This window comes from Esox lucius, chromosome 16, assembly GCF_011004845.1.
Source record: "Esox lucius isolate fEsoLuc1 chromosome 16, fEsoLuc1.pri, whole genome shotgun sequence".
NCBI lineage: Eukaryota > Metazoa > Chordata > Actinopteri > Esociformes > Esocidae > Esox > Esox lucius.
Window position 1 is genome coordinate 10,612,892 of NC_047584.1, and position 25,975 is coordinate 10,638,866.

Sequence of the window (25,975 nt, forward strand, 5' to 3'; positions counted from 1 at the left end):
AATGTCCTCCATATACAGGAGCAGCTCAGCGCGGTTTTCCCAAACTGCATTGACACTTCTACTTTTAAGTTCCATCGTACAGCGGGGGGCTTTGGAGTGCATCAGCAAGTGTTGCAACACATTTTGGAGCACCAGAGAAAAAGGTGGCAAAAGAAGTTACATCTGCAAAAAACACCTTAAGGATGCTCATCCTTGCTGAACAAAGTTGCTACAAGGTCAGGTTCAGCTGGTGAGCATAGCAGTGAACAAACTGGTCATGTGGGTATGTCTCTTTCATTAGCTTCTGTACCCCTTGGATGTTTCCACTCATTACAGCCGCACCATCATAAGTCTGAGCAATCAGCTTTTCTCCCAGCTTCAGTGGTTCCAGCACACCCTTGATGCACACCCCTTGAGGCAGAGTCCAGATTTTTCTTTGACTTCCACAAACTCAAAAAACCTCTCTGTCACTGTATTGTCAGGCAACATGTACCACCATTTGTGATTTACAGGAGACATCAGTTGTCTCATCTGCCTGTATGGCAACAAATGATGTCTCCCCCCTGTACACTTCATACATACAGTCTAACAGTTCGTTTTGAACAGTGCTAGATGTCCTTTTGAAGATGGGCGGTTTCACATTTTCCACACAGTTTAATACATGTTATGATCTGACTGAGAACATACCTGTTTTCCTCCACCTGTTTGTTACGCTGCTCAATAGAGCGCCTGTATGCCCTGTCAACTTGGGCTGCGACATTTACCCTTCCAAGTAAGCCCAATTTAACAGCATTGTCCAGATGACTCCCGCTGCTCTCATGTTTTACAATCCTCTCAGAAAGAGGTTTCAAATCTTTGTAACCCGTCCGGAGCCAGGCCCGGGGTTGGGGCTCGTATGCGAGCGCCTGGTGGCCGGGCCTTTCCCTATGGGGCCCGGCCGGGCTCAGCCCGAAGGTGCGACATGGGGCCGCCCTCCAGTGGGCTCACCACCCACAGGAGGGACCATAAGGGGCCGGTGCGGAGAGGATTGGACGGCAGTCGAAGGCAGGGGCCTAGACAACCTGATCCCTGGACACGGAAACTAGCTCTGGGGACGTGGAATGTCACCTCGCTGGCGGGGAAGGAGCTTGAGATCGTGCGTGAGGTTGAGAGGTTCCGACTAGAGATAGTCGGGATCACCTCTACGCACGGCTTGGGCTCTGGAACCACACTCCTTGAGAGAGGATGGACTCTTCACCACTCTGGAGTTGCCCATGGTGGGAGGCGGCGGGCTGGTGTGGGTTTGCTTATAGCTCCCCAGCTCTGCCGCCATGTGTTGGAGTTTACCCCGGTGAACGAGAGGGTCGTTTCCCTGCGCCTACGGGTCGGGGATAGGTCTCCCACTGTTGTTTGTGCCTACGGGCCGAACGGCAGTGCAGAGTACCCGACCTTCTTGGAGTCTCTGGGAGGGGTGCTGGAAAGTGCTCCGACTGGGGACTCCATCGTTCTACTGGGGGACGTGATTGGGAGGAACGGCCCCCCTGATCTGAACCCGAGCGGTGTTCAGTTATTGGACTTCTGTGCTAGTCACAGTTTGTCCATAACGAACACCATGTTCAAGCATTAGGGTGTCCATCAGTGCACGTGGCACCAGGACACCCTAGGCCGCAGGTCGATGATCGACTTTGTTGTCGTTTCATCTGACCTGCGGCCGTATGTCTTGGACACTCGGGTGAAGAGAGGGGCGGAGCTGTCAACTGATCACCACCTGGTGGTGAGTTGGATCCGATGGCGGGGGAGGAAGCTGGACAGATTCGGCAGACCCAAGCGTACTGTAAGGGTCTGCTGGGAACGTCTGGCAGAGTCTCCTGTCAGAGAGATTTTTAACTTCCACCTCCGGCAGAGCTTCAACAGGATCCCGAGAGAGGTTGGAAATATTGAGTCAGAGTGGACCATGTTCTCCACTGCCATTGTCGAAGCGGCCGCTCGGAGCTGTGGCCGTAAGGTCTCCGGTGCCTGTCGAGGCGGCAATCCCCGAACCCGGTGGTGGACACCGGAAGTAAGGGATGCCGTCAAGCTGAAGAAGGAGTCCTATCAGGCCTGGTTGGCTTGTGGGACTCCTGAGGCAGCTGATGGGTACCGAGAGCCAAGCGGACTGCAGCCCGGGTGGTTGTGGAGGCAAAATCTCGGGCCTGGGAGGAGTTCGGTGAGGCCATGGAGAAGGACTATCAGCTGGCCTCGAAGAGATTCTGGCAAACCATCCGGCGCCTCAGGAGAGGGAAACAATGCCCTACCAACGCTGTTTACAGTAGAGGTGGGCAGCTGTTGACCTCAACTGGGGATGTCGTCGGGCGGTGGAAGGAGTACTTCGAGGATCTCCTCAATCCCGCCGTCACGTCTTCCATTGAGGAAGCAGAGGATGAGGGCTCAGAGGTGGAGTCGTCCATCACCCGGGCTGAAGTCACAGAGGTGGTTAAGAAACTCCTCGGTGGCAAGGCACCGGGGGTGGATGAGATCCGCCCTGAGTACCTCAAGTCTCTGGATGTTGTGGGGCTGTCTTGGCTGACACGCCTGTGCAACATCGCGTGGCAGTCGGGGACAGTGCCTCTGGGATGGCAGACCGGGGTGGTGGTCCCTCTTTTTAAGAGGGTGTGTTCCAACTATAGGGGGATCACACTTCTCAGCCTCCCCGGGAAAGTCTATGCCAGGGTTCTGGAGAGGAGAATACGGCCGATAGTAGAACCTCGGATTCAGGAGGAACAGTGTGGTTTTCGTCCAGGCCGTGGAACACTGGACCAGCTCTATACCCTCTACAGGGTGATGGAGGGTTCATGGGAGTTTGCCCAACCAATCCACATGTGTTTTGTGGATTTGGAGAAGGCATTCAACTGTGTCCCTCGCGGCATCCTGTGGAGGGTGCTTCGGGAATATGGGGTCCTGGGTCCTTTGCTAAGGGCGGTCAGGTCCCTGTACGACCGAAGCAGGAGCTTGGTCCGCATTGCCGGCAGTAAGTCAGACTTGTTCCCTGTGCATGTTGGACTCCGGCAGGGCTGCCCTTTGTCACCGGTTCTGTTCGTAATTTTTATGGACAGAATTTCTAGGCGCAGCCAGGGGCCGGAGGGTGTCAGGTTTGGGGACCACACGATTTCGTCTCTGCTCTTTGCGGATGATGTTGTCGTGTTGGCCCCTTCAAACCAGGACCTTCAGCATGCACTTGGACGGTTTGCAGCCAAGTGTGAAGCGGTGGGGATGAAAATCAGTACCTCCAAATCCGAGGCCATGGTCCTCAGTCAGAAAAGGGTGGCTTGCCCACTTCAGGTTGGTGGAGAGTGCCTGCCTCAAGTTGATGAGTTTAAGTATCTAGGGGTCCTGTTCACGAGTGAGGGAAGGATGGAACGGGAGATTGACAGACGGATCGGTGCAGCTTCTGCAGAAATGCGGTCGATGTATCGGTCTGTCGTAGTGAAGAAAGAGCTGAGCCACAAGGCGCAGCTCTCGATTTACCGGTCAATCTACGTTCCTACTCTCACCTATGGTCATGAGCTTTGGGTCATGACAGAAAGGACAAGATCCCGGATACAGGCGGCCGAAATGAGCTTTCTCTGCAGGGTGGCTGGGCGATCCCTTAGAGATAGGGTGAGAAGCTCGGTTACCCGGGAGGAGCTCAGAGTAGAGCCGCTGCTCCTCCACATCGAGAGGGGTCAGCTGAGGTGGCTTGGGCATCTATTTCGGATGCCTCCGGAACGCCTTCCTGGAGGAGACCCCGGGGAAGACCTAGGACACGCTGGAGGGACTATGTCTCCCGGCTGGCCTGGGAACTCCTCGGTGTCCCCCCGGAAGAGCTGGAGGAAGTGTCTGGGGAGAGGGAAGTCTGGGCATCCCTGCTTAGACTGCTGCCCCCGCGACCCGGCCCCGGATAAGCGGAAGATGATGGATGGATGGGTAACCCGTCCTTGACCAAGTACCATCTCCACCAAATAGCAGACATGGAAAGCAGAAGAGTGCCTTCTTTTGTATGCTAACAGTTAGCCCCTTTTTCTTCAAAAACCACTTAAACCACGTTAATCCTGTGGTTACCTTTACCAGCAGTCTGTGAAGCTAACAAGCTAGCTAAGACAATCTACCCTCCACGCTCTTCTTGCAGACTAATGTTGGCGCCAGACAGATTGACAGGCAATCAGGTCTGAAATACAAAAAAAAGCTGTAGTGGGACTACCTGCTGTCAGCCCCACTTGGCATCAAATTTGTGTGATCTACATTGATCACACCAAAATTCTGAGCATATTTTCACACGTACAATGTACATTGCATTGGGAGAGAGGGGCTAGTTCCAAATTCAAGCTTAGCCTATTGCCTACTACTGTGAACTCGAATAACAGTCTGAAGCAGCAAGGCAGGGACCAATGAACATGAAATAAAATCCTAACAAAAATTATAAGCAATTTAGGAAGATGCTATATTCATAGATAATAAATTATAAGAAGTTATCTTCAAGAAATAATACTAACATCATTTTGTTGCAGTTCTTTCTGTTGACAACAGGTGGGGTGTGCCCCACCTGCCCCTAATGACCAGTCGCCCCTGGACTCACATAGACATCGTAAACATCCATCTGACTCACATAGACATCTGTCAGCCTCAGGTGAACATCCATCAGATGCATACACATAGGCATCTGTCAGATTCAAGTAAACATCCACCTGACTCACATGAACAGCTGTCATACTCAGATAAACAGCTGTCATACCACCAACCATAAAACAGAACATTCCAATATCACCGTAACATAAATCAATGACAAATACAAATCAATAAAGCATAAATATATTTAGCCCTTTCTGAGCAATCCAAGTAATCCAAGTAGATACATATGTTTTATTGATATAAAAGTTTAATCAGACTTCCCACCTAATTCAGTTTATGGAATACCAGATTCCATGGGAAAATCCAGTGAAAGATTACATATCGTTCCTCTAGCTTGTAAATGTTGCTTCCTTGTTATATATGCCTGGTGTTTCCCCCAAATCTTAAAAGGATTAGTTATGTTGTTTATAATTTTGAATCAGACAGAGACGATAGAATGAAAGATCACAAGGGACTCTACAAGTTAATCTGCTAGGGATGAAGCTATCATCAATGCTGCTTATGACAAGCCTGGTGGGTTAGTAAGAAATGTAACTAAGATATGAACATAAAGGGACACTGACCACTATCAGTCACATACTGTATCTAAATAGAACTTTCTGTCCCACCATCTGGCTACAACATAAACAATTACCTATTTTGTAATTATGAACTATTTACTTTTATTAACTTTTCCCCCAACACCTAAAACTACAGTGCATTCAGAAAAGTATTCACCCCTTTACTTTATCCACATGTTCTTACGTTACAGCCTTATTCTAAAATGTATTATAATTTTTTTCCTCATCAATCTACACACACTGCTCCATATTGACATAGCAAAACCAGGTTTTAAGTAATTTTTAAAATTTTATAAAACAAATTTAATCACATTCACATAAGTATTTACAGTCTTTGCTATGATACTCAAAATTGAGCTCAGATACATTCTATTCAATTATGTAAATTAAAAAAGGAATGTAGGCTTTTTAGTTTTTTTTGGCTTTTTTAAGTGTTTCCTTATCTTCTAGTCCATCTTCTAGTCCATCTTTTTAGTTTAGCAAGTGAAGTCATACTATTAGCGAATACAGTTAGGTCCAGAAAAAAGGTTCTGTTATTTTGGCTTTTTACCAAAATGTATTCAAGTTACAGTTAAATCATGAAAATGGGTTTAATTTGATGGTAGTTAAATACAAATCGGAGGAAGGGTTTAGGAATTACAGGTCTTCAATATGTAGCCCCCTCTTTCTCAAGGGACCAAAAGTAATTGGACAACTGACTCAAAAGCTGTTTAATTTGACAGGTGTGGGCTATTCCTTCATTATTTCTTCATCAAATAAGGAGGTTGATTCCAGGTGTGGCATTCGCATTTGGAAGCTGTTGCTGTGAACCCACAACATGCGGTCAAAGAAACTCTCAAACCAAGTGGAAAGCATTTTATTATCCAAGTCTACCATAAAGAGAAGACTTCACGAGAGCAAATACAGAGGTTTCACCACAAGGTGCAAACCATTTTTAAGCCTCAAAAATAGAAAGGCCAGATTAGACTGTGCCAAAAACATCTAAAAGCTAACCCAGTTCTGGAACAGCATTCTTTAGACAGATGGGACCAAGATCAACTTGTACCAGAATGATGGGTAGAAAAAAGGTGATGTCCATGCATTTCTGACTTCAAGTAGTCATTGCCTGCAAAGCATTCTCAACAAAGTATTAAAAATTAAAATGTTATTAATGATCATGTTTATTTGTCCAATTACTGTACATTTGAGGGCCTGAAATAAATTCCTAAACTTTTCATACAATATTTTTGCTCAACCCCATGAATTTAAGCTGAAATCTGCACTTCATTTGCATCTCGGTTGTTTCATTTCAAATCCTTTGTGGTGGTGTACAGAGACAAAATCAGTGTCCAAATATTTTCGGGTGTAACTGTATGTGGTCAACGACGACGACAGTCCAGGATTAGTAGGATGGTCATTATTAAAAGAGAATACTTTGCAGTGTGGGTAAAATTGCTTTATTGTTTCACAATAAAACTCTTAAGTCTGATCCATTTAACGATTGTTTGTTGGGTAGACAGGTAGAGATATTTTCCAACTGAACAGCATGCATTTTGTTTTAATCACACTGAGAAGTAGTTGGAGGTCAGGGAATGCACATTGTTGAGTGGTCAGCACAGAGATGAGGATGAGCAAAATAAGAACTGATCAACAACAATTGCAAAATTATTGACGTATTTAGGGAATAGGGTGGCACAATAATCCATCCCTGAGGAATTCCCAATAAAAAAGCCATTGCTTTAGAGTCACTCAGATTTTACACACTGTACTGTGAGGAAGTCGTTTTCAAGCCAGGTTAGGCAAATGTCATTTAGGACCTTTTTGAACAACCATAGCCCGCCTGGCTACACTGAAGAAAGGTTAATTGTGTGTTTACCAGCCTTTAAAAAACATTTAAGAGGGGAATGACAGCAGCAGCATTCCCTTCTAAGGGGATTTCAGAAATTTGTAGTGAAATGTTATACAGGCATTTGCAAGGTTCTAAGCAATTCCAGACTATTCACCTGAACTGGATAATAGGAGAATCGGGGGAGGTGAAAGCTCTGCATGGAACAGGAGCAACAGTGTCAGCAGTGAGATTTGGCAAGCCACATTTTCATACATGGATTCCCTAACAAAGTGGTTATTGAACTTCAAAATCTTACTGACTTTTGACTGTGTCAGTGTTTTCAATGTTTACTGTGTGAGTAGCTGAGACTTTTTTTAAAAATGTTATGGGTTAGCCCTGAAGGCAGAAAAGTTTTGTTTGTAAAAACCTGCCTTTTCTTTTCTAACTGAGGTAGTGTTTGCACTTGTTGTTGTGACTGTCATGGTCAACCAAAGTGAGAGGACTCCCATGGTATGTGCAGCATACGTGCATGGAGCTGAGAGTGTTACTACGGAATGGAAAAAGCTGGACACTCAAGAATGAAAAAGTCAAGACTGTTCGTAGAATATATTTTCTAAAAACCCATACTTTGGGGATAAGAGAAAAACAAACAAAATGCACTGGATTAATCAAACCCTTAGGTGATACAATGACCCATGTTGGGTTGTTGTTGATTTTTAATTTTTTTACCAATTTGTTGTAATTGTGTAGCTCTGTCTGTAATCTCAGTCTTTTATTTGTTTGCTAGCTGGATCATCAATGTTACCTAGCTTGTTTTCTGTGCTATGGTAACCACAGTTGGTCATGTCAATGTCAACATTTTGTCTAGCCATCCAAAGCAATATTAAAATCCAACCGTTGGGACCATTGCAACCATCAAGACTGAGTACGCACAGGATGTGTGCTTTATGTCTTATTAGGAGTTTGATGAACTTCCCCAATCATGGGACTGTGGGCACAAGCATGGGAATTCCTACATAAACTATAGTATCAGCTGACAGAGAAATGTATCGACTGCAGTAAGACTTGAGGGGGCAGCAAGAAGACAGTAAAGCAATTCTCTCATATTTTATTTATTTTTTATGACAAAGAGGAAGCCACACCATACCCAATGGGACATATAGACATAACATGAAAAAATAAACTTTTTGAAACAAATTACACACTCTACTTTGGGGAAATGTGCCGGATATTGCACACTAGCGTGGCACAGAGGCCGAATCTGCCAAGATCACATTAGTATTTAATATAAGCTTGTGGGATCTGGTGGCTGTGCCAGAATAATTTTACAGAGGGTGTTGCACACATTAAAAAAGGAACAGGAATACAGTGTGTATACTTATTGAAACCAATATTTTTTTGGCACTTTGGCATTCGGGAACTTTATACATGAAGTGTTGAACACAGTATGCTGTGCAAAAAAGAGGAACAGGGCTACGGACTGTATGGATGGAACCCTGTATATTGGCCCTTTTGGTGTCGTAAATCCTCCACAAACAACAGCTCAGATGGGCCCCACCCATGTCCTGCCACCAGAGCACATGAGCGGAGTGGAGCAGTGAGAATCTCAGCTCATCGCTCACGGAACTGTTCACCCCTCCGCTCCCCCGCTCAAAGCCACATCAGGCCACTCCGCTCATTATCGCTCAGCGCTCAACGCATTTGCTTCGCGCTCCACTCAAATCGCCCCCCGCTCGCACCGAAAAAGGAAAAAAATCTACATGTAGATTACACTTTTAGCTCAGACCACAACCTTTTAAAAAAAAATGCTACATCCGTTTTCTTTTGTTTCTGCTGATCCTCCTATCGTTCTATTAAATACAAATTCACGGACGACACAAATTAAATAAAATGAACCATTAGGCCTACTTGAATGACAAAACAAATTCATTTGAATATTACACTATATTTAATTTAAACTTTGTTGCAAGTTAAGTATTCAATTTGCTAACCTTTTGCTGTCTTCCCAGCGTGTTCACGTAGCACACTTTCGGGTTTTCGAGAGATGTCTTTTCAGATTCCAAAATGAATCTTTACTTACAAAAACGATGTCTCCACATTCATTTTCTTGTAGCACATTATCATTGTTAGTTCGTTTTATTTTAAGACTACACCTGTATGACTTGTCATTTTGTTTTTTAAAGTACTTTTTGAACTCTATTATGTCTACTGTCTGTTGTACTGTGTGTTGATGACTTTGCAAGACACAGATGGATTCTGGGTCAGGCCCGACTGAGCATGCTTAGACTCGCATTTGAGCGGAGCGAAATTGGAGCGGGAAAGGGCGCTCGATCCGTCCTTTTAAAAATGCTGCTCAGCGCTCTGTCCAAAATCCACCCGCTCCCGCTCCCCGCTCCCCGCTCGCTCCCGCTCAACTCCGCTCACATGCTCTGCCTGCCACAGCCTTCCCTTCCATCATGTGTGAGAGCTCTGGAATGATTCATCGGAGCTTCCCACCTGGAGACCACAAAATACAGAATCAATCATCATGACATTTGAATCATCATGAAAACAGGATCAAATGTAGCGATTTTGTGTCTTTGTAGATCAAATGTACTGATTTTGGGTCTTGGTAGGATTTAGATGTTTTTTTTTTTTAAATAAGTTTTATACTGTATATAATGCATGACTAAATAGAGGGGAGAAAACATTTTCAGTTGTGCCCCAACCTACAATTTATGTGTGTGATCTTGTCACATAACTACCTATAACTAATCACATAACTGGCAAAGCTAGCTATATAACTTGACATCCTCTGACATAACCAGCTTGCTTAACTTCTATTTTGCTGGTACTAAACTAATGTGGCATTTCACTTTGGGGACCCTGAGTGGTTTTGTATCATGGCTGAGAGATTTCTAGGTCAGTCAGATTTGTTTCACACATAATTGGCCAAAAGGAACGTGAAAGTGGAATTTGCATGCTAAACAACACACTATTGTGTCAGAAAGCATATTAAATGACTAAAGAGATCACTTATGGAACCAGGTTATTGTGAGTTTTTTATTTAAATTTTTTCCCCCTCAAAGATTTCAGTTTGTTTTTCCAATTGAATTGTTCACGCTAATGGTGACATTAAGGGTGGAAAAAGTTCTGACATGATTTAGCTTTGTCTCATTCTTTTACATTGCAAGAAATTTTTACAGGGGTGTGTAGAGTTTTTATATCCACTGTATGTAATCTGCTATGGAAATTATGAAACAGCATTAATCCGCATGTCAACAATGAATTATCACTGGAAAAAGTTATTTCTACTGGTAAATGTGTGTTCATGTTAATGTTTGTTGTCATGGTATAAGCTGGAAAAACACAGGAACACTGATCCACGATCATACTGATCACACATGTACATTCCAGATGCTCTGATGTCCTTTCAGGTACATTTAATAAGGCATTAGAATATTCCTTTGCATGTACCACTCATGAGCATATTTCACTCATATAATACTCAATGCTTCTACCATACTGTTCATACTCCCCCATCCTACATATTAAAATGTATATTAAAATGTTTATGTATATTACTATGTAAGTTAAAATGTTTATGTATATTACTGCCCTACTTGACATCTACAATATTCAATACTACTACCAATATTGCTGCTAGTTTACAGTACTCTTTTTAAACTGCTGCTATGTACAGTATTATGTATATTATTGCTTTATCCTCTAGCTATATTTTTTGCTGTGTGTAAATGTTTTTCTAAATACTCACTACGTACTTGTAGTGTGCTGTGCCACCATTGATAAGGTTATTGCACTCATATTTATCTATAATATTCAATAACTACCAATTGCTGCTAGTTCACACTTATGTATATTACTGCCATACTTGCCATATTCAAAATGTTCAATAATACTACCCAGATTGCTGCTAGTCTACAGTACTCTTTTTAAAACTGCTGCTTGTGAACAGTGTCATGTATATTGTTAGCAGCTAATAACTTTTTAATAGTAGCTCGCTAACTGGCATATTAAACTTAAATTTACTAAATAATAATCTTTAAAGCACAAAACAATTTAATTAAAAATAATACAAAGACAACATATCAAATGTTGAACCAGAGAAACAGAGCCATGCTGTTGTAATATGTGCAAATTGTGGATTGGCATTGTCTTGCTGAAATAAGCAAGGCCTTCCATGAAAAAGTTGCCATCTGGATGGCAGCATATGTAGCTCCAAAACCTGTATACTGTACAAACCCGATTCATAAATTTTGAGTAAAAAAGGAATGGAATAATTTATAAATCTCATAAACTTATATTTAATTCACAATATAATATAGATAACATATCGAATGTTGAAAGTGAGACATTTTGTAATGTCATGCCAAATATTGGCTCATTTTGGATTTCATGAGAGCTGCACATTCCAAAAAAGTTGGGAAAGGTAGCAATAAGAGGCCGGAAACGTTAAATATAATTTTAAATATAATATAAAAGTTAAATACAGATAAGGAACAGCTGGAGGACCAATTTGCAACTTATTATGTCAATTGGCAACATGATTGGGTATAAAAAGAGCCTGTCAGAGTGTCTCAGAAGTCAAGATGTCTCTCAGAAGTCAAGATGTCTCTCAGAAGTCAAGATGGGCAGAGGATCACCAATGCTGCGGCGAATAATAGTGGAGCAATATCAGAAAGGAGTTTCTCAGAGAAAAATTGCAAAGAGTTTGAAGTTATCATCATCTACAGTGCATAATATCATCCAAAGATTCAGAGAATCTGGAACAATCTCTGTGCGTAAGGGTCAAGGCCGGACAACCATACTGGATGCCCGTGATCTTCGGGCCCTCAGACGGCACTGCATCACATACAGGAATGATACTGTAATGGAAATCACAACATGGGCTCAGGAATACTTCCAGAAAACATTGTCGGTGAACACAATCTCTGATCTGCTCTGCATCTCTGATGGTATGGGGTTGCATGAGTGCGTGTGGTATGGGCAGCCTACACATCTGGAAAGGCACCATCAATGCTGACAGTTATATCCAAGTTCTAGAACAACATATGCTCCCATCCAGACGTCGTCTCTTTCAGGGAAGACCTTGCATTTTCCAACATGACAATGCCAGACCACATACTGCATCAATTACAATGTCATGGCGGCATAGAAGAAGGATCCGGGTGCTGAAATGGCCAGCCTGAAATCCAGATCTGTTACCCATAGAAAACATTTGGCGCATCATAAAGAGGAAGGTGCGACAAAGAAGGCCTAAGACAGTTGAGCAACTAGAAGCCTGTAAGGATGGGACAACATTCCTATGCATAAACTCAAGCAACTTGTCTCCTCAGTCCCAAGAGTTTGCAGTCTGTTATAAAAAGAGGGGATGCCACACAGTGGTAAACATGGCCTTGTCCAAACTTTTTTGAGATGTGTTGATGCCATGAAATTTAAAATCAACTTATTTTTCCCTTAAAGTGATACATTTTCTCAGTTTAAACATTTGATATGTCATCTATATTGTATTCTGAATAAAATATTGAAATTTGAAACTTCCACATCATTGCATTCTGTTTTTATTCACAAGTGTACAGTGTCCCAACTTTTTTGGAATCGGGTTTGTATATTGTTCAGCATTAATGGTGCCTTCACAGATGTGCAAGACACCCATGTGCACTAATGCACCCCCATACCATCACAGATGTTGGCCTTTGAATTGTGCACTGACAAAACTCCTGATGGTCCCTTTCCTTTTCAGCCTGAAGGATGCATGGTCCATAATTCCATTTTGATTCATCAGACCACAGGACAATTTTCACCTTCACCTCAGTCCATCTCAAATGAGCTTTAGTCCAGAGAATGCACCGGCATTTCTGGTTCTTGTTTATATCCTGTTTCCTCTTTGGATCGAGTTTAACTTGCATTTGTGGATGCAGCAATAAACTGTGCTCACAAACAATGGTTTGCAGAAGTGTTCCTGAGTCCATGCAGTGATTTCCACTAGAGAATCGTCTGTTTTAAATGTAGTGCAGCCTGAGGGCCCAAAGATCATGGCCATCCTGTCACGATTGGCGTAGTGGTTGAGAGGAATGAACCAGGCGCAGGCAGAGTGGCAGTCAAGGTTGTAATTTTAATTGAAAATAACACAGCACACTGAAACACACAAAATGAAAACAAAAGGGCTGGCTATGCAGCAAAACAACACTCACCACAGACGAGAACAAACGTAGACAAGCAACAGTGACCGAAAAATGAGGGGAGTAGAGAAGCAACATTTAAACACATACTAATGACCGAATTGGGACCTGGTGTGAGAGATAATCAAAGACAAAACACATGACAAGTCCGGGATGTGTTTGTGGATGAAAAGAAAAGCGGGAAAAGCGGGAAATGACGGGGCTGTCCGTCACCTCACAGTCACACATCCAATATTGGTCTTCGGCATTGTCCCTCATGCACAGAGATTACTCTGGATTCTCTGTATTTTTTTATGATATTAAATACCATATATTATGAGATCCCCAAACCCTTTGCAATGTTAGGCTGAGAAATTAGATTCTTAAATTGTCGCACTATTTACCCGCGCAGTCTTTCACAGAACCCCTCACCATCTTTACTTCTGACAGACTCATCCTCTCTGGCATACTCTTTTTATACCCAATCATGTTACCAAGCTGTAGTTAATTAACCTAACTAGTTGTGAGATGTTCCACCAGGTTCATTTTTTGTATTGCACAACTTTTCCAGTCATATGTTTGAAACATGTTGCTGGGTCCAATAAGACCCTATAGAACTGCCTTGTGTTCTGTAAGGCCTGCTTGGCTCCGACAAAAATGTTGCCCACTCAGGTAATATGTACATAGGGGTATTTATCTTTTGCTTACAAGTTTACAGTAATGTTAAATAGTAACTTAAACATTATAAGTGGCAGTGAATGAAACGTGTATCAAACATTACAACATCAGTTGTAACATTAGTATGTTTTAGATGGATCCCACGTGTGTCAGAGTTGGGTCACAATCTTAGAAACCACTATGTCCATTGTTTACCACAGGCTAAAATGACATACAACCCTGTTTCCAAATGTTGTGTAGAATTAAAATAAAAACAGAATGCAAAAATTTGCAAATCATTCATACCCTATATTCAATAGAAAATAGTACAAAGACAACATGTCAAATGTGAACACTGAAAGTGTTTATTGTCCCTTGAAAAACATACATCAACTCTGCAGCCACGGGTGTAGCACAAAATTCTGGGCCCTGTACATAGGTGGTCTCTGAGGGCCCGTCCCCTCTTTATTCAAGATTCAAAAATGTTCAAGGGCCCCTCAACGTGTTAGGGTCCTAAATACTTATTAAACCTTTTTCCACCGGTCCGACACCACTGCTCACAGCCACTGGAGGAGCTGTTTTCATTAAATGCTCCCAACTATACACGGATCAGCCATAACATTATGACCACTGACAAGTGAAGTGAATAACACTGATAACCTCAATATCGTGGCACCTGTCAGTGGGTGGGATATATTAGGCAGCAAGTGAATATTGTGTCCTCAAAGTTTATGTGTTAGAAGCAGGAACAAAGGGCAAGCGTAGGGATCTGAGCGACTTTGACAAGGGCCAAATCGTGATGGCTAGACGATTGGATCAGAGCATCTCCAAAACTGCAGTCTTTGTGGGGTTTTCTTCAGTGGTCAGTGCCTATCAAAAGTGATTCCAAGTAAGGACAAGCGGTGAACCGGTGAGCCAAGGCTCACTGATGCACGTGGGGAGTGAAGGCTGGGCCGTGTGGTCCGATCCAACAGCCCAAATTGCTGATAAAGTGAATGCTGGTACTGATAGAAAGGTGCAAGAAGACACAGTGCATTGCAGTTTGTTGTGTATGAGGCCCTGTAGCCGTACACCAGTCAGGGTCCCATGCTGACCCCTATCCCCTGCTGAAAGTGCCTACAATGGGCACATGAGCATCAGAAGTGGAGCAATAGAAGACGGTGGCCTGGTCTGATGAATCACATTTTCTTTTTTATCATGTGGAGGACCAGGTGAGTGTGTCACTTACCTGGAGAACACATGGCACCAGGATGCAAGCCTGCGGAGGCAGTTTGATGCTTTGGGCAATGTTCTGCTGGAAAACCTTGGGTCCTGGCATTCATGTGGATGTTATCTTGACATGTACTACCTACCTAAGCATTGTTGCAGACCATGTGCACCCTTTCATGGCAACGGTATTCCCTGATGGCATTGGCCTCTTTCAGCAGGATAATGAGCCCTGCCACAAAAAAGAATGGTTCAGGAATGGTTTGAGGAACAGAACAAGTTCAAGGTGTTGACTTGGCCTCCAAATTCCCCAGAAATCAATTCAATTGAGTATCTGTGGAATGTGCTGGACAAACAAGTCCGATCCATGGAGGCACCACCTCGCAATTTAAAGTACTTAAAGGATCTGTTGCTAATGTGTTGGTGCCAGATACCACAGCACACCAAATTAACACTTCAAAATCTGTAAAGATCAGTTTTAGTGCAATTAGTCAATTGTTGTGAGAATGCACTCTTTTTTTTCTTGATGTTACATTAGTGAAACATGATATTTCCGATATTGGTATTAAAATAAAACCAGGAATATATGATTCAAATAACAAATATGTACAATTCAAATAACATATAACAACAGAACCGGTGAGATCCAACGCCCTCTGTTCCTCATTTGGAGCCCAGACACCTGTTCTATTACCCTGTGTCTCTCATCACTGTCCCCAGTTAAGTTCCTCCTTCCCTGGTGTTTACTGACCATCTTTGGTTTCCATGCCAGTCAATCGTGATTCTGTCTTTGTGTGTTTGTTTCCGGTTTGTTATGTCTTAGTTTATGAAATGTTCTCCCAGTGCATGTGTCCTGCCTCCTGTTGAAATGTTACGTATATACAGTGCCTATACTAAAATCCTAAGTTAGGTTTTATTTCCAATTGTTTACATTGCAGATTTGTTTGTAAACAGTGAAATAAAATGGTTTAAATAAAATGCCATCTTCAAGTCAGGCCACTTATGTTTGATTGGATTTACTTCAAGCCGCTGACTGTACCACTCAAGGACATTTTCCTTTTAATTTCTTAGTCACTCCACTGTAGCTTATGTGGTGTGCTTCACATTGTTGTTAGGCTGAAAAGAGAACTTCTGTCCCAGTTTTTAGCTTTCTTACAAAGCATTCATGAGGCAGGCTTTTCTCAATTACTTTTCATTGCTCAATTCATTTCCTATTCTATGCTGACAAGGATTGCAGTATCTGATGATGAGAAACATTTCCATAAAATGAAGCTGCATCCACCATGCTTCCAAGAAGTGATGGTATTCTTTTGATTACTTGCCTTCTTTGGATAGCCTGATCTTGGTAAGGTTGGCCACCACTTCTTACTAATTGTCTTAACCATGCTTCAGGGTGTATTCAAAGCCTGTAATCTTTTCACCTGATCTGTGTCTTTCCACAATAAATTATCTTAGTTCTTTTGAAAACACCTTTGGATGTTTCAGCATTTGCTCTGCAATTCACTACCCAACAGAGAGAATTGTTGCATCCGAACAAATGTAAGATTTTTAAGGGGAGACAGTAGTCTTATCCAATTATTTCAGTTTTGTATGTATATATATATATATGTATATATGGCTCTGGAAAAAAATAGGAGACCACTGCAAAATTATCAGTTTCTCTGGTTTTACTATTCATAGGTATGTGTTTGAGTAAAATAAACATGTTTGATTCATTCTATAAAGTACTGACAACATTACACCCAAATTCCAAATAAAAATATTGTCATTTAAAGTATTTATTATTAGAAAACAACTTGTCAAGATAAGCAAAAACATATGAATACTTTTCAGACCTCAAATAATGTCAACATTCATATTCATTTTTCAACAACAAAATACTAATGTTTTAACGTGCGTCTTGGCATTCTCTCCACCAGTCTGTCACATTGCCGTTGGGTGACTTTATGCCACTCCTGGCACAAAAATTAAAGCAGATTAGTTTTGTTCGATGGCTTGTGACCATCCATCTTCCTCTTGATCAAATTCCAGAGGTTTTCAATGGGATTCAGGTCTGGAGATTGGGCTGGCCATGACAGGGTCTTGATCTGGTGTCCTCCATCCACACTTTGATTGACCTGGCTGTGTGGCATGGAGCATTGTCCTGCTGGAAAATCCAATTCTCAGAGTTGGGGAACATTGTCAGAGCAGAAGGAAGCAGGTGTTCTTCAAGGATAACCTTGTACTTGGCATGATTCATACGTTCTTCACAAAGACAAATCTGCCCGATTCCAGCCTTGCTGAAGCATCCCCAGATCATCACCAATTCTCCACCAAATTTCACAGTGGGTGGGAGACACTATGGCTTGTAGGCCTCAACAGGTTTCCAGCTAACCATTAGATTACCAGGTGTTGGGCAAAGCTGAAAATGGGACTCATCAGAGAAGATGACCTTACTCCATTCCTCTACGGTCCAATCCTTATGGTCTTTTGCAAACTTCAGCCTGGCTCATCTTTGCTTCTCATTGATGAAGGGCTATTTTGTAGCATTGCACGTCTTCAGCCCTGCCCCTAGGAGGCTGTTTCAAACCGTCCTCACCGTGCACTTCACCCTAGCTGCTGTTTGCCATTGTCCCCAATGTTTGTTGCTTGACCTTGTTCTTATGAACTGAATAACATTTCTTGCTACAGACAATCTGAGGACCATGTCGGATTATTAATGTGTGGAAATTAAACAATGCATTTGGCCTTTATTTATTGCTCACCATAAGTGGGTAAGAAGTTGGCTCCAGGTAGGGGGGCAGACCTCCTAGGATGTCCCAAAACAACCTCTCCCATTAAATCAGGGTTGCCTATTACTACGGGGTTACATTTGAATGTTCAGACTGTTGTCACCAGTGGTAATGTCCTCAATATGAGCTTATTCATTCATTCATCTTCTTCCGCTTCATCCGGGGCCGGGTCGCGGCGGCAGCAGTCTCAGCAGAGATGCCCAAACTTCCCTCTCCCCAGACACTTCCTCCAGCTCTTCCGGGGGGACACCGAGGTGTTCCCAGGCCAGCCGGGAGACATAGTCCCTCCAGCGTGTCCTAGGTCTTCCCCAGGGTCTCCTCCCGGTGGGACGGGACCGGAACACCTTCCCAGGAAGGAGTTCCGGAGGCATCCGAAACAGATGCCCAAGCCACCTCAGCTGACCCCTCTCGATGTGGAGCTGACCCCACGTAGATTGACCGGTAAATCGCCTTGCGGCTCAGCTCTTTCTTCACCACGACAGACCGATACATCGACCGCATTTCTGCAGAAGCTGCACCGATCCGTCTGTCAATCTCCCGTTCCATCCTTCCCTCACTCGTGAACAGGACCCCTAGATACTTAAACTCATCAACTTGAGGCAGGCACTCTCCACCAACCTGAAGTGGGCAAGCCACCCTTTTCTGACTGAGGACCATGGCCTCGGATTTGGAGGTACTGATTTTCATCCCCACCGCTTCACACTCGGCTGCAAACCGTCCAAGTGCATGCTGAAGGTCCTGGTTTGAAGGGGCCAACACGACAACATCATCCGCAAAGAGCAAAGACGAAATCGTGTGGTCCCCAAACCTGACACCCTCCGGCCCATGGCTGCGCCTAGAAATTCTGTCCATAAAAATTATGAACAGAACCAGTGACAAAGGGCAGCCCTGCCGGAGTCCAACATGCACTGGGAACAAGTCTGACTTACTGCCGGCAATGCGGACCAAGCTCCTGCTTCGGTCGTATAGGGACCTGACAGCCCTTAGCAAAGGACCCAGGACCCCATATTCCCGAAGCACCCTCCACAGGACGCCGCGAGGGACACAGTCGAATGCCTTCTCCAAATCCACAAAACACATGTGGACTAGTTGGGCAAACTCCCATGAACCCTCCAACACCCCGTAGAGGGTATAGAGCTGGTCCAGTGTTCCACGGCCCGGACGAAAACCACACTGTTCCTCCTGAATCTGAGGTTCTACTATCGGCCGTATTCTCCTCTCCAGAACCCTGGCATAGACTTTCCCGGGGAGGCTGAAAAGTGTGATCCCCCTATAGTTGGAACACACCCTCCGGTCCCCCTTCTTAAAAAGAGGGACCACCACCCCGGTCTGCCATCCCAAAGGCACTGTCCCCGACCACCACGCGATGTTGCACAGGCGTGTCAACCAAGACAGCCCCACAACATCCAGAGACTTGAGGTACTCAGGGCGGATCTCATCCACCCCCGGTGCCTTGCCACCGAGGATTTTCTTGACCACCTCAGTGACTTCAGCCTGGGTGATGGACAAGTCCACCTCTGAGCCATCATCCTCTGCTTCCTCAATGGAAGACGTGACTGCGGGATTGAGGAGATCCTCGAAGTACTCCTTCCACCGCCCGACGACATCCCCAGTTGAGGTCAACAGCTGCCCACCTCTACTGTAAACAGCGTTGGTAGGGCACTGTTTCCCTCTCCTGAGGCGCCGGACGGTTTGCCAGAATCTCTTCGAGGCCAGCCGATAGTCCTTCTTCATGGCCTCACCGAACTCCTCCCAGGCCCGAGTTTTTGCCTCCACAACCTCCCGGGCTGCAGTCCGCTTGGCCTGTCGGTACCCGTCAGCCACCTCAGGGGTCCCACAAGCCAACCAGGCCTGATAGGACTCCTTCTTCAGCTTGACGGCATCCCTTACTTCCGGTGTCCACCACCGGGTTCTGGGATTGCCGCCTCGACAGGCACCTGAGACCTTACGGCCACAGCTCCGAGCGGCCGCTTCGACAATGGCGGTGGAGAACATGGTCCACTCGGAGTCAATATCTCCAGCCTCCCTCGGGATCCAGTTGAAGCTCTGCCGGAGGTGGGAGTTAAAGATCTCTCTGACAGGAGACTCGGCCAGACGTTCCCAGCAGACCCTTACAGTACGCTTGGGCCTGCCGAGTCTGTCCAGCTTCCTCCCCCGCCATCGGATCCAACTCACCACCAGGTGGTGATCTGTTGACAGCTCCGCCCCTCTCTTCACCCGAGTGTCCAAGACATACGGCCGCAGGTCAGATGAAACGACAACAAAGTCGATCATCGACCTGCGGCCTAGGGTGTCCTGGTGCCATGTGCACTGATGGACACCCTTATGCTTGAGCATGGTGTTTGTTATGGACAAACTGTGACTAGCACAGAAGTCCAATAACTGAACACCGCTCGGGTTCCGATCAGGGCGGCCATTCCTCCCAATCACACCCCTCCAGGTGTCACTGTCGTTGCCCACGTGGGCGTTGAAGTCCCCCAGTAGAACGATAGAGTCCCCAGTCGGAGCACTTTCCAGCACCCCTCCCAGAGACTCCAAGAAGGTCGGGTACTCTGCACTGCGGTTCGGCCCGTAGGCACAAACAACAGTGAGAGACCTATCCCCGACCCGTAGGCGCAGGGAAACGACCCTCTCGTTCAGCGGGGTAAACTCCAACACATGGCAGCAGAGCTGGGGAGCTATAAGCAAACCCACACCAGCCTGCCGCCTCTCACCATGGGCAACTCCAGAGTGGTGAAGAGTCCATCCTCTCTCAAGGAGTGTGGTTCCAGAGCCCAAGCCGTGCGTAGAGGTGATCCCGACTACTTCTAATCGGAACCTCTCAACCTCACGCACTAACTCAGGCTCCTTCCCCGCCAGCGAGGTGACATTCCACGTCCCTAGAGCCAGTTTCCGTGTCCAGAGATCGGGTTGTCTAGGCCCCTGCCTTCGACTGCCGCCCGATCCTCTTCGCACCGGCCCCTTATGGTCCCTCCTGTGGGTGGTGAGCCCACAGGAAGGCGGCCCCACGTCACCCGTTCGGACTGAGCCCGGCCGGGCCCCATGGGGGAAGGCCCGGCCACCAGGCGCTCGCGTACGAGCCCCAACCCCGGGCCTGGCTGCAGGGTGGGGCCCCGGCCGCGCCATACCGGGCGATGTCACGGAACTCAAGAACATTTTCATCATTAAGGGGTGTTTTGAACTGAGCTTATTCAGTTTTGGGATAATAAAAAATTTTGTGAAAGCTAAATGTATTTTCCTCTCAATAGCTTTAACATTTAAATTTATGGTTTTGAAACCCACTGAAGTGAGGGTAAAAAGTTGTAGTTTAGGGTTTGACTCACCGCCACTATTTGGAAAAAGAATGAATCAAAGTGGGATAATTTCCTTAAAATGTAGGAGGTTAATCAAGACATTGTTTGTCACGAGGTAGTTTGGTCGTTGCATGTGAAAGTGCCAAATTTGGATGCTATATATATGCTAATATAATCACCCTGGTGGTTTCAGTAGGTAAACCATTGCAACATGGGCTGGAGTTTTCTCCCCTACAATTTATGTGTCAAGAAACTACAGGCATTTTATAAATGCATGATAGCCAATTTCACAGATCTGTGGGAAGGTACTGAGGTAAAGTAACATTTGTGAGCTGTTTAGCTACATAAAACAAATTTGTCAATAGGTTATATGGTTTATAATTCCTTCGCACAAGCAACCGTCCATTATTCCGCGGCCTGATGAAAGATAATCTTTCGACTGCTTTTGACTGCTGTCGTTCGGCCAGATGTACAAACAAAATGCATCTTCGTCCATTTTGATTGTCTCCTTTCCCGCTTCACGACTCTTGTCCTCTCTCGGCCATCTTGACTTTCTTCTGTTCCAACTTCGTCTGTACCCATTCACGGCCTCCTCAGAATCCATCAGGTTTAGGCAGAAAAGTTTTTCTTTCTTTCTGTCCATTTCGATTTCAGGCATCATTGTTTGTTATCCTTTTAATTCTTTATGGTGTCCTGTTCTAGCCATCATAATTAAACATGAGCGCATCATGCATGTCAGAGGCTGCAGTCCTCCTTCTCCTGTCATATTTATACAACTGGACGGCATTATATTTTACTTGTACAAGTCACTGTATAATCGCCGAAAACACAATATCGTATTATCTCTCACGAATAACAATGTTTAGCTTCAGCAAACATGGCCTAGATGACAGGGTAATACTAGGTGTTATTTTGGCTACAAAATACTATAACCAGCGTAGGAATTTCACGGCGGCCACGGCCGTCTTTGCCCTTCGCTCTGGACGTAATGCCCCGAAAATCATTGTACGCCCTATGGCCACCATGGCCTTTGTTCCCCTGCCACTGTGAAAACCTTGCAGTCAGCAGTATGTCCAAAAGTTTGTCATTGAGAACAACCACATGAACAAACTACATGCAGGTAAGCAAGCTAGCTAGTTATCGATAGATAGCTGACTTATTTCGTGCTTACCTCAATCAAACCTCTCTGTTTTGGAAGGTGCGTTCATGAGCAATTGGGAGGTGGGAAGGTTCTGAGGCCGACCCCTGAGTGGGAGAATACACCTGAACGCTTTTTGAAAGCTCAGAGAAGTAACGTTAGGTTTGACATCACTCGACATGGCAGCGTTTATGATGAAAGATTAGAAAACAAGAATGACTTGCTCCGCGCACAGAAAAGTCTGCATATTTGTTTATTTAGGTCGTTCTCATTAGCGCAGGTGAAGCTGTGAAGCTAAATGATACTTGGTTAACTGAGGTAATGTTATCCTTCTGGCTAGCTAACCTTAAAAAAATTCCAAGCTTGACTATAACGATAAAGTATCACAGTAAGTGTTGACCCTTCTATCAATGTATCCACCCCTTAAGAGATGCAAAATATTAATCATGGCCTAGACAGGGACTAACTCTCTGTGGACTACCTAAGCTATAGCATTGCTTGATTTGGTCGCTAAATGGTGTAGGCTTTCGACTCCCCAACTGGTCAGCGGTTCACAGGGACCATGAACAGAAAAGCCAACTTCATTTTGGGTGCGTGCAGTCAGCTTCAGCGTCTCAGGATCTCCAGCAAAAACTGTAGTCTTTCGGTAGAATCAAAAGTCCAACCATACAGCTCACAGCACCAACTGATAGATTTGAGCAATAACGTATAGTGATTAAATAATAGAGAACCTGCACAAGTCAAGGGAGAAAATACATTCAGTATTTATTGGAATAATGCAGCAGAGTTGTCCTATTTCTATCAATGTTACAAAATATTCTCACTGTAAAGCTGGTTGGAAGCTGATATATACATTGAAGGGTGTGTCTACCTAGTACAGATTGCATCTTAAATCCCCATGCCAGATGGTCAATGTAAACATTTCACATCAGAGTGAGAGAATCTAAACATATACATGTCTGTTGTTCTCATTATCTAGGCGCATTTAACTTCCAATGAAACATACCTTCATAATACATTTAGAATACTACATTATAACACAGATTCTACAGTCCTCAGGATGGTCAGCTCTTCCACATGCAAGGGGGAAGAGTGTGCTAAATACCGGGTTGATAGCAGTCCTGCTACTCTGGGACAAACTGCCTATCTTCACTCCTGGAGTGGTGGCTTCATAGTGTGGTTCGGGGTGCCAAGGATGATTCTGTATCCACCGTTGCCCCTAGCTGTGGAAGGGACGGGGAACCACACAGCCCTCCCCAAACCTGACATCTCCGGCCTGCCCGTTTTAGAGTCCTCCTGGGTGTGCCCCTGCCAGAGCATGGGTGTGACGCTTGTATCTGTCTTATTGCAAAACTAGCAGAGACATTGAGAGAGCATAATTTTGCAGCACCGTCAACATGGTTTTGGGCTGCTAACCTGGAAACGTCAGGAGATAAACAACTACAAACATCAGTGAAGCAATAGCAGAGATTTTCTCTTAAACGTTCTACACAATTCGCTTTCCTCGACAACTACACATCACTTCAATAAAGTAGGGTTGGCCCTGCAAGTTGGTAGACTTCACAATTTGAAACAATTTAGTAATCAGGCTCATTATGATGCTAATCTCTTCTAAAGAAAAACATCCTGAAGCTGTTTGTTTGTGATGTTGATCGTTTATCACAATAAGCTGCACACATATAGCATATGCATCCATAAACTGTCTGGCAGAGAGAGTAAGCAGCTCAAACAGCTGGTTATGTGGAGCAGCTCACTGAAGACAGACTGGGGAGGGATATGTTTTTAAAAGTTCCAGGTTATGATAGAACTCACTCTCATTAATGCCAAATAATGGTTATGGTTATGCAGACCAGGTATTTAAAAAGTTTTTGTCTTTTGGAAATGTTGCAGTGATTTAGTTTTACTGCAGCTGTTCCCAAACTGCTTTGCTTCACTATAAGCAAAGATAAAAAGCACAAAGTTATTGTCAATTAGAAACATTTAGCTGTCAACAAGAACCATTCATTCTGATTTATGACAATATTCAGGTGAGCTAGGAAATATTGAGTCTTTAGAGATTTCTCCTTACATTTTGCATTTTGTGTGAATAATAATGTTAGCTAGTAGCAGCTACCAACTTCTGAGTAGTTATAAGCAGTAGCAGGCTAGCTATCTAACTGTGTAATGTACCTCACTATTCTTTATGAGTTGCTGGGTAAACTAACCGTAGCTAGCTTAGCAAATTATGCTAGCTTTTGTTACATTGTTTAACTTAGCAAATACTGACCACTGATGCATGACCACTGACACATGAAATATTTGAAATTGTTGTTTAAAGATTTAATTGTAAAAATGTATGTAGTTTCAGCCTGTGTTAAGCAATGGACATGGTGGCCCACCTGCGTGAAGTTGGCCCCCCACCCAACGCTAAACTTCGACAAAATAGGCTCAATCTTTGTGCTGGTTTGTGCAGTTAAAATTTTCGTTTGTGCTGCTATAATTTTATAGATACTAAAGAATATTTTATAGGTCATTCTGAGATCACTCAGACTCCCAAAAAATTGTGTAGTTTATTTGTGCTTCATTTGTGCCGTTCAAATTTTCTTTTGTGCTGCTTCGGTATTTTATATATTAGACAATTAATTATTGGTGATGATATCACTTAGCTCCCCAACTTGCTCCAAATTGAGTCAAAATAAGCTCATTTGTTTGTGCTTTGTTTGTGCTGGTTTGTGCTGTTAACATTTTCGTTTGTGCTGCTGTCATTTTTTAAATATTAAATAAAATAGTGTAGGTCATTCTGAGGTCATTCAGTCCCCCAACATCCTCCAAAATCAATCAAAATATTCTCATTTGTTTGTGCTCCGTTAAGATTTTGGTATCATTTTATAGATATTAAATAATATTTTTATAGGCATGCCATTACGCATGGAAGCTGTGATTGAAAATCCTGGTTATTCCACCAAATATTGATTTCTGAACTCTTCCTAAGTTAAAACATTAGTATTTTGTTGTTGAAAAATGAATATGAATTTGTTTTCTTTTAATTATTTGAGTTCTGAAAACTCAAATCTTTTTTTTTGGTTATTTTGATCAATAAATACTCAAAATGACTCCCAAATTCCAAATAAAAATATTGTAATTTAGTCAGTAGTTTATTGAATAAAACAAAGATTTTCATTTTTCTCAAACACATACCTATGAATTGTAAAACCAGAGAAACTGATCAATTTGCATTGGTCTCTTAATTTCTTCCAGTGTGTGTGTGTGGGTGTATATAAAAATATATATATACTGTATATACAGTGGGGAGAACAAGTATTTGATACACTGCCGATTTTGCAGGTTTTCCTAATTACAAAGCATGTAGAGGTCTGTAATATTTATTATATTTATTTCATAGGTAAACAACTGTGAGAGACAGAATCTAAAACAAACACGGCAAGTGGAGTTTAGACCAAAAAGCTCTATTTTTGTCTCATCAGACCACATGACCTTCTCCCATTCCTCCTCTGGATCATCCAGATGGTCATTGGCAAACTTCAGACAGGCCTGGACATGCGCTGGCTTGAGCAGGGGGACCTTGCGCGCGCTGCAGGATTTTAATCCATGAAGGCGTAGTGTGTTACTAATGGTTTTCTTTGAGACTGTGGTCCCAGCTCTCTTTAGGTCATTGACCAGGTCCTGCCGTGTAGTTCTGGGCTGATCCCTCACCTTCCTCATGATCATTGATGCCCCACGAGGTGAGATCTTGCATGGAGCCCCAGACAGAGGGAGATTGACTGTCATCTTGAACTTCTT